General features: G+C 38.0%; 1 long non-coding RNA gene across 1 annotated transcript; it reads left to right on the top strand.

Moving 5' to 3' along the window:
- Positions 1–857: 857 nt before the first annotated feature.
- On the top strand, positions 858–7,922 carry LOC108372073 (uncharacterized). The gene is made up of 2 exons (XR_001848811.1): positions 858–1,260; positions 7,230–7,922. It is a non-coding gene; the product is annotated as an uncharacterized LOC108372073 (long non-coding RNA).
- The last annotated feature ends 238 nt before the right edge of the window (positions 7,923–8,160 follow it).

The raw sequence follows: 8,160 nt of genomic DNA, 5'->3' as shown, positions 1-8,160 counted from the left end.
GACTGAACCCAATGCCGCTGAATCAAAAGATTGNCCTGAATGTAAAAAGTGTTCAAAAGCGACCAAAACGAATACAATATTGGGCATTTGATGCATCCTTGCTGCCAAGAACAAATCACTTTTTATCTTGGCTACTTTTCCTTGGAAACATTATAGTGATCCACATCTCACCTTAACGCAAAAGTTAAAACTTGGCTTTCACGTCACTTTCCTTGAAGAGATAAGGAAACGATGATTGACTGAACCCAATGCCGCTGAATCAAAAGATTGGTAGTCCAGTGATATATGTTTGACAGGATTAGCTGCGTTTGAGTACAGACTCTCCAATAATGACTCGGGACGTTATTAAAAGCTCCACAAGTGTAGAACCTTTTTTGTATTTGCAACATCACATAATGAAGTGCTGCCTCTGTTGATTTATTCTTCGATTGTTCGGTAAAAATCTTTCTAAATCCTCGGAAGTATTTAAATATGTCGATAAGCGTAGGGATAACATGGTATGGGTGTTTGCAACGGTTGAACGAGTTCAAGAATACATATACAACTACAACACCATTTACAACCTTCAAGAATACATAAATTTGAGTTATAACTTCACAAAATAACACACTGTCATCATCGCCTAACGACAGTGGCTAAGCAAATAATTGTGCCAACAACAACTATATGCTTGGCAATGCCAACAACAACGATAACGAAAGCAAAGTCCAACAACATTGTCGGCGAGAACGATGAAGGAGGAGTGATATGATAGCCGACTTGAATGCGAAGATAGAAACGATGGACGCGATATGTGGAGCCGCAGCGTTGATGGGGACGCTGGGCTACCGGCCGCGGCGGTGGCTAGACCAGTGGCAGCAAACATCAACCAGCAAGCAAGCAAGCAGTCAGGCAACCAAAAGCATGATATTTCACTCTTTAGGTGACGCGACTCGCAAACGAAGCGAAAACGGCGCGCAGTGTACAAGTGACGGGCAATAGCGAGGGTAGAAGCAGAAGCAAAAAACAATACGTATTGTACAAGAGCTCTCGAATGCGGAGCTCGAAAGCGCGAAAAAAGCAAACGTAGCGCTCAGACGTGCTCAACAACGCGGCGGCGGTGTATGCCAGCGATTTCGGTGTGGAACACCAAATCTCGGTACTCGGATTCGACAGTTTTGTTTTTTGTCAAAATTAGTTTCGTTTGTTTTTTTCTAAAATCTAATCGGTGATCGTTGGAAAATTTCCACCTAAGTGTCTGAAAAGCCGGAAAAAAAATACGTAAGGAGAAAGGCTAATAATATTTCATTTAAAAATAACAACAGCAAATGGTTTAAAGAAAATATTGCTCAACAAACAAAAAAAACACGCGTGCGAGCGACCAGCAATAGAATTTTGTGTTGATGCCTAAAAGTAAGAAGAATTAATTAAAATTAATGAAATTAAAATGAACAAAAAAGAAAAGTGTTTGTGTTCGCAATTAAATTAAATGAGTTGCGCAGGTATCAGCGACCTGTGCCGTTTGTGTTTGGCGGCAGGTGTCTGAACAGAAGGTGTTGAGAATTTGGGGGGATGAAGGGGTGGGAAACTAGTAGGAAAATTAGGCAAACTCAAGTGACGGAATGAAATATTCGTTAGAAGTAGCATTTTGATTAAAAAAAATGCTATAAAAATAAAGTGAGGGCTAGCGGAAAAACAAACGAAATCGAAGGCGGATTTCGACAACGGCCGCGTTGAAGGGTAGATCGAACGCTAGTACTCGACAGAGTAGAAGTGTCATTAACACGCGCTCTGCTTATCAAAGTCATTAAGTGCAAAAGTACTGATTAGCAGGGATGATTCAAAATGAAATGATATTCGGAGTGAAGAATTTAAATATTTTAATTTAATTTCGCGACCGCTTGCAGCCAAATTTAAGCATTTACCACCTGCCCACAACGAATTAAATAAGCTTTTAGCGCCAGCTAAAACCATGCNCCGCGTTGAAGGGTAGATCGAACGCTAGTACTCGACAGAGTAGAAGTGTCTTAACACGCGCTCTGCTTATCAAAGTCATCAAGTGCAAAAGTACTGATTAGCAACGATGATTCGAAGTGAAACGATATTCGGAGTGAAGAATTTAAATATTTTAATTTGATTTCGCCACCGCTTGCAGCCAAATTTAAGCATTTACCACCTGACCACAAAGAATTAAATAAGCTTTTTGCGCCAGCTAAAACCATGGAGGCGCAGGATACTCATAGATCCTGTGTGGCGCAGCAGCAGGTGTGAACTCCTTGAATAAAGCAAAAGTATATGAAGAAGGCCAACAAGAAATGTCGCACAACTCATACGCCCTGCGCCAAGAACACGCGCCGTAAAATACGTATTCTAAGAAAAATTCTAGATTGAGTGAAATAGCTTTTGGGAGACTAAAAGCGAAAGCTTGCGCTCACATTTTTTTAGCCAAAATAAAATGCGCTCCTGCTCTTCTTCTAGGCATTTTGGTGCTCCCAAAGTATTTATTTTTATTTTTCAAATCGATGACATGATATTGTAAGCACTAGCCCTAGCCATGTGCCTTCACAGCGCTCACACACAAGCANCTTTTGGGAGACTAAAAGCGAAAGCTTGCGCTCACATTTTTTTAGCCAAATAAAATGCGCTCCTGCTCTTCTTCTAGGCATTTTGGTGCTCCCAAAGTATTTATTTTTATTTTTCAAATCGATGACATGATATTGTAAGCATAGCATTAGCCCTAGCCATGTGCCCTCACAGCGCTCACACACAAGCGAATACATTCAACTGCATACACTCAACTCAGCGCGCAACTGAGCTTTTTCGTGGCGCCGCTAAAAGCACAACTCTCCGAATTTCGCTCACTGTGTGCGCGCTCTGAGGTATGACTAATAGCGCGCTTGTAGAGTAGAGAGCGCGAGTGATAACTTTAATTACAAAAAAAAATATGAAAAGCGCGCAACAACAGCAACTGTCGATTTTGAGTGTAAATGCATACATAAAGGCTTAGAAAGACATGAGGCGCAAGTAAACAAAACAAAAAGGCGATTTTCTATTCCTGCAACAAACGCTGAGCAACCCACAGACCTACTATTACACACACACACACCTACACACACTACCAGTCAGTGCGAAATTTTTCGAAATTCGAAAGTATCCTTTTGTTTTTTCAGCAGTCGCGGAAAAATAACTTGGCCAACACAGATGATACTCACACACACACATGCGCGTGCAAACTGAAAACAAAAAAAAAAAAACATGAAAAACATAGCAGCGTATTTTATGTGTCTTTTGGAACGAATCGGCGAATCGGCACATTGGCGAAGTAGCCACCAGGCACTCACACACACACACATACACATTCCACATTTTGCGGACACCCACACGACAAGTCGCAGCCATAGTGCGAGCGACACGAGAGCACAGAACAAAAACTACACACAACGCGCAAGGATATGCGCCAGCAGCCAAGAGGCAGCAAGCAATTGGGAAAAAAGCTGAAAAATAAAAATCGCATTTGTGTAGAAAAACCAGGAAAAATATAAAGAGCCACCAGCTGAGGTGCGTTGTGCGGAAATTCGGGTGATAAACTGCACAAAATTTGTTAAATTCAACGGAATTCCTGAATTCCTGCAAAATAAAAAAATTAACCACGAGTGAGTGTGTGTGAATTCGAATTTGAAATTGTGAACGACATGCTAAGCGAGCGCAGGATAGCACATTGCCTCGATTGATTTTTTGCACAATTGGACGCTTGTTTTATTTTTTTTTGTATTTTTTGGTGAGCTGCTGGGCTTGCTTGCCTCTTTGGTTTTTGGTGTAGAAATCGATCTTTTTCGGGTTTTCGGTGGTTTGGAGCAGCCGTCGCGCGCTGGCACACGGACACTGCCACAAAACACTGCTGAAAATTCAAAAGACGACGAACAATCAAAGGCGGCAGCAAAAGTCGCGCTGCAACTTCCTGCTCAAACGAACTTAAACTCCAACAGCGCTGCTGCTGTGCTACTCTACTACTTCTTCGCCTATTTTGTTGCTAGTGGCTACGGCCACTCTACGAACTTCAACTCAAGCGGCGCGCGTGTGTGTATGAGTGTATAGTCGCTGCCATAGATAGCGTATACGCCACCGCAGCCATTTGGATTCTGAATTATTTCGTTGCTTTGTTAGTCAGCTGCAGCAGTCGGTAGTGCAGCCAAGGCAAGTCCAGTCAAGCCAAGTTAAGTCAACTCGAGTTGAGTCGAGTCGAAACAAGTCGAAGCAAGTAAGCAAGTCAAGCGTTCATTCGTCACTTCGTCCTGCTCGGTGGTGCGCGCGTGTGGGTGTGCCTGCTGCGGTGAAAACGTGCAAATTGAGTTTACAAAAAAAAAGAGCAAAATTTCTTTGGAAATCTTAATAAAAGTTTAGCGATTGAGAAAGTAAGTGCATAATTAAAATGAAATGAGCTAGAGTGCTAGCTTGAAACACGCATTGACTTGCATACATACATCCGCACTAGTGCCCGTGCGAGCGTATGTGTGCGCGCCTGTGGTGTGCCAGGGCGTTGCTTCGTGTGCGTGAAATAAACGTAAAGAAAAAAAAACTTAATTAATAAAAGACAACAACGCTGTTTTAACCAAAACGTAGCAGCTAGCAATAATTTAACGCATAGCAGCAGACAGCAGGCAGCAGGCAGCAGGGTGCAGGCAGCAGAACCTAAAAACGCTCACCAACTTCTTTGCCTATCCGCCCGCGCTGCGGATACTCAGATAAGAAAGCTACAAACGCTCGCACGGTTGCTTTAAACGCTCAGCGCTCATGCTAAAGTAGTAGATACGCGAGTGCGCTGTAACAACAACAACACTTAAAATACAACAATCACGCTGATTTTTCTACGAATGTCACGTGCTCTTTTCACGAAATTTCTTCTACTGTTACTGTTACTATTGCAACGGCTGCAACCACTTTAATAACAACAAATTTGTAGTGGAACAAAAAAATTAAAAGAAAAAACACAAAAAGGCAAATATTTCGTAAAATTAGTCAATTTGTGCAGCACGCGAAAAAGCATGTGAAAACGCTTGTTACTTAGGCAAAACGCAAAACAGCAGCGAACTGCGAGTATCTGAGGAGGTTGAAATTTTTTGTAATATTGAAATTTTTAAGAAAATTTAGTTTTATAACAAATTTACTGAACACTATCGTAATCGGTATCATTTTAGTGCTTTATTGCCGTACAATAAAAAATAAAATTAAATAAAAAAAAATTTATCAAAAAATTAAAAAACACAATTTTTCTGCGCTTAACTTAGCCTTATTCAACGTGAGAATTGAAATTGAAAAATCGAAAATTACAAAAATCTAAAATTAGAAAAATTTTGAAATTCGAAAAAATCTTGAAAATTAACTGCTAAAATTTGCTTAAACAAATTTCAATTTATTAGGCGATTTTCCACTTGGAACGCTGCTATAAAAAATTGAATTTATTTTCGCACAAATTTTAAATGCATATACATACATAGATAGGTACACTCAATAGGAGGCGCATTCATTTTCTCAAGTGGCTCTACGCAATTCCTTAAGTGTTTCAATTCTACGCGTTGTACGCATGCAAACACCTACAATATAAATTACAAAAAAAAAAAACATTAAAGTGTAAGCGTAAGTAAATTAGCCAGCGTATAAAAATATTTGTTTGAAGAAGGCAAAAAAGGAAATTAAAATAAATTACAAAGCAAAAAATAAAAAAAAAAACTGTTGGTCAACTAAAAATACGCTACAAGCCAATTAGCAGCAGCAACAACATTAACATTAAAAGCAGCTAGTAGTGAATTTGTGCAGAAAAATTAAGCGACAAAAATTACACTGCAAAAAAGAGCAACGAAAGCATAGCCGGCCAAATAGTCAACCAGCCAAGCCATTCAAAGTGCACAATTGCAATTGCAACTAAAATAAAATCTAAAGAAAAGAACATTTAGCGAAAAAGTCGCCAATACCGCAGAAAAGAAAAACAACGAAAAAGCGATTTACAAAAATTAAAAAAAAAAAAAATTTCAAAAAAAGCGCGGCAAAAACGCTTAAAAAATAAACGGCAAGCAAATTGAGTCGTTCGTTGTGGTCCGTTGAGCGGCGACCGACGCGCAGACAGTTAGTCAGTCAGCTAAAAGCAGTGCATTGCTGTTGAATGTGTGGCATGCAACAACGGCGGCCGGCGACGCCAAGTAATTGCAATTGAGCGAATGCAAATTAAAGGCAACAACAACACCAAAACAACGACGGTGGTGACAACAAATCAGCAGTAACAACAAGAAATCGCATACAATTGAAAATTGCTGCCAAATTACGCGCAGCAAAGCAAGCAGCTGCAATTAGGAGCAAAAAGTAGCGAAAAAAGTAGCAAAAAAGTATCAAAAAAGCCAATTTGTAGCATTGATTTGCGATTGCAGCAGAAAAAAAAAAATTTGTATGAAAAAAAAATTTTTAAAACTTTCCGCTTGAGACATTTCGCGTTAAACGTTTAGCGTTGAGGCGGAGGTGCCACATAAAGACAGACAGACATACATACATACATACATACCTTAGTAATTTGCAGCGCTACGTGCGAACGAAATTTTGGTGCAGCTTAAAGCTGGCAGGTGTAGAATAGCTTATATGTAAGTACATGTGTACAGTTAGTGCTTCCCGAATTAAGCTGTGAGCTACTTACATACATATATACTTTGCTTGCGCACGTGCGTGTGAAAGACGGAAAGAAAGCAGGTATCAGGCGAGCTAACTCAGAGTTGTGGCACACAAGCAAGGACTCAAAGGCAAACGAATTGGCGAGCAAACGGAGCTGCGGTATAAGCGCCGCGCAGAAAAAAAATAACGAAAAGGCAAAAAAACTAACAAAAATTAGAAAAAATATACAAAAAAAATAAAAAATAACGCTACCAGCAAATGCGCCGACACATTTTCGATCGAGCGAATCGAGCGCATTTTTTAAGTCATTTATAATTTAGTGAATATAATTAAGTTGAAAAAAAAACACGAAAATAATTTAATAAAAAAAATAATAATTCGCAATAAAAATTATAGCAAAGCTTAGGCAGTTTGACAACAAGCAGCTAGGTCGGCAGCGCAGCGCATGCAAAAAATATAAATAAAGAAAAAAGAAAAAATGTAAACAAGAAACTTAAGAATAAATAAAAATAAAAAAAATAAGCAAGCAACAAAATTTTCTAAAACATATTTGCTGTTGTTATTGTTAAATGAATTCGCGGTGCCTTTATTTATAGCAAAATATATACATACATACACAATAAAAAAAAAAATAAATAAAAAAATTAGACAAAAATACCAAATAAAATTAAAAAGCAGCAGAAAAGCAACAACAAAAAGGATATATTTTAGCTGCTCGTATACATCAGAAAAGAAAAATAACATTGAAAAATAAAAGCAACAAAACAACAGCACCAGCAAAAGCAAGAACAGTTATTGAACAAAATTCGTAGCAACAAAAGCGTAGAGGCAGCAACTAAATAGCAGCAACAATAAGACATACCTGCAACAGAAACGTAAAATTTAAGTTACTTAGAACGCCCTTCCAGCAGAAATTAGCAATCTGTATAAAAAATTCAAGAGTCACAAAATTTAAACACAAATACGAATTAGAGAACAAGCAAAAAGTCGTCAAAAAAATAACTAAGAAAATAAGTTAAAATAATTAAATAGCTGCGACTACAACTAAACCAACAAAAACAAAAAGAAAAAAATTCAAAGACAAACCAAGCAAACAAAGTACTCAGCAAGTGCAATATTTGTTAAAAGCAAGCAGAAATTATATATTTAGTACATAATATTAAAAAAGAAAACAAAATAATAATTATCTAAGTTTGTTTTTATATATTCTCCTAAGTCTAAGCAATTCGAGGCAGAATTGTTAATTGTTAAAATGCCATAAACACATGTGCATATATTTTTAAACACAACAAAAAAACAAAAAACGTTATAAATCAATAAATTCCTGTTATTGTGATTATAAATAGATCAATAAATTTAAATGGTAAAAAGTTAAACAAATTAAATGCAAAGCAATTAGAAAAAAAAAATTAACACAAAACACAAAAACCAAAAAGCAGAAAGCGAAATAAAAAACACACACACACAAAGCAGTTATTCGCAGTTATACTGTAAGCAAAGCCAGTGCAGTGCATAAAAAAAAATTAA

The sequence above is a fragment of the Rhagoletis zephyria genome, unplaced genomic scaffold (genome assembly GCF_001687245.7).
Source record: "Rhagoletis zephyria isolate East Lansing unplaced genomic scaffold, Rhagoletis_zephyria_1.1 Rzeph_scaffold_05418, whole genome shotgun sequence".
Lineage (NCBI taxonomy): Eukaryota > Metazoa > Arthropoda > Insecta > Diptera > Tephritidae > Rhagoletis > Rhagoletis zephyria.
Note: the sequence above shows the minus strand (reverse complement) of the source record. Positions and strands in the feature narration are given on the sequence as shown.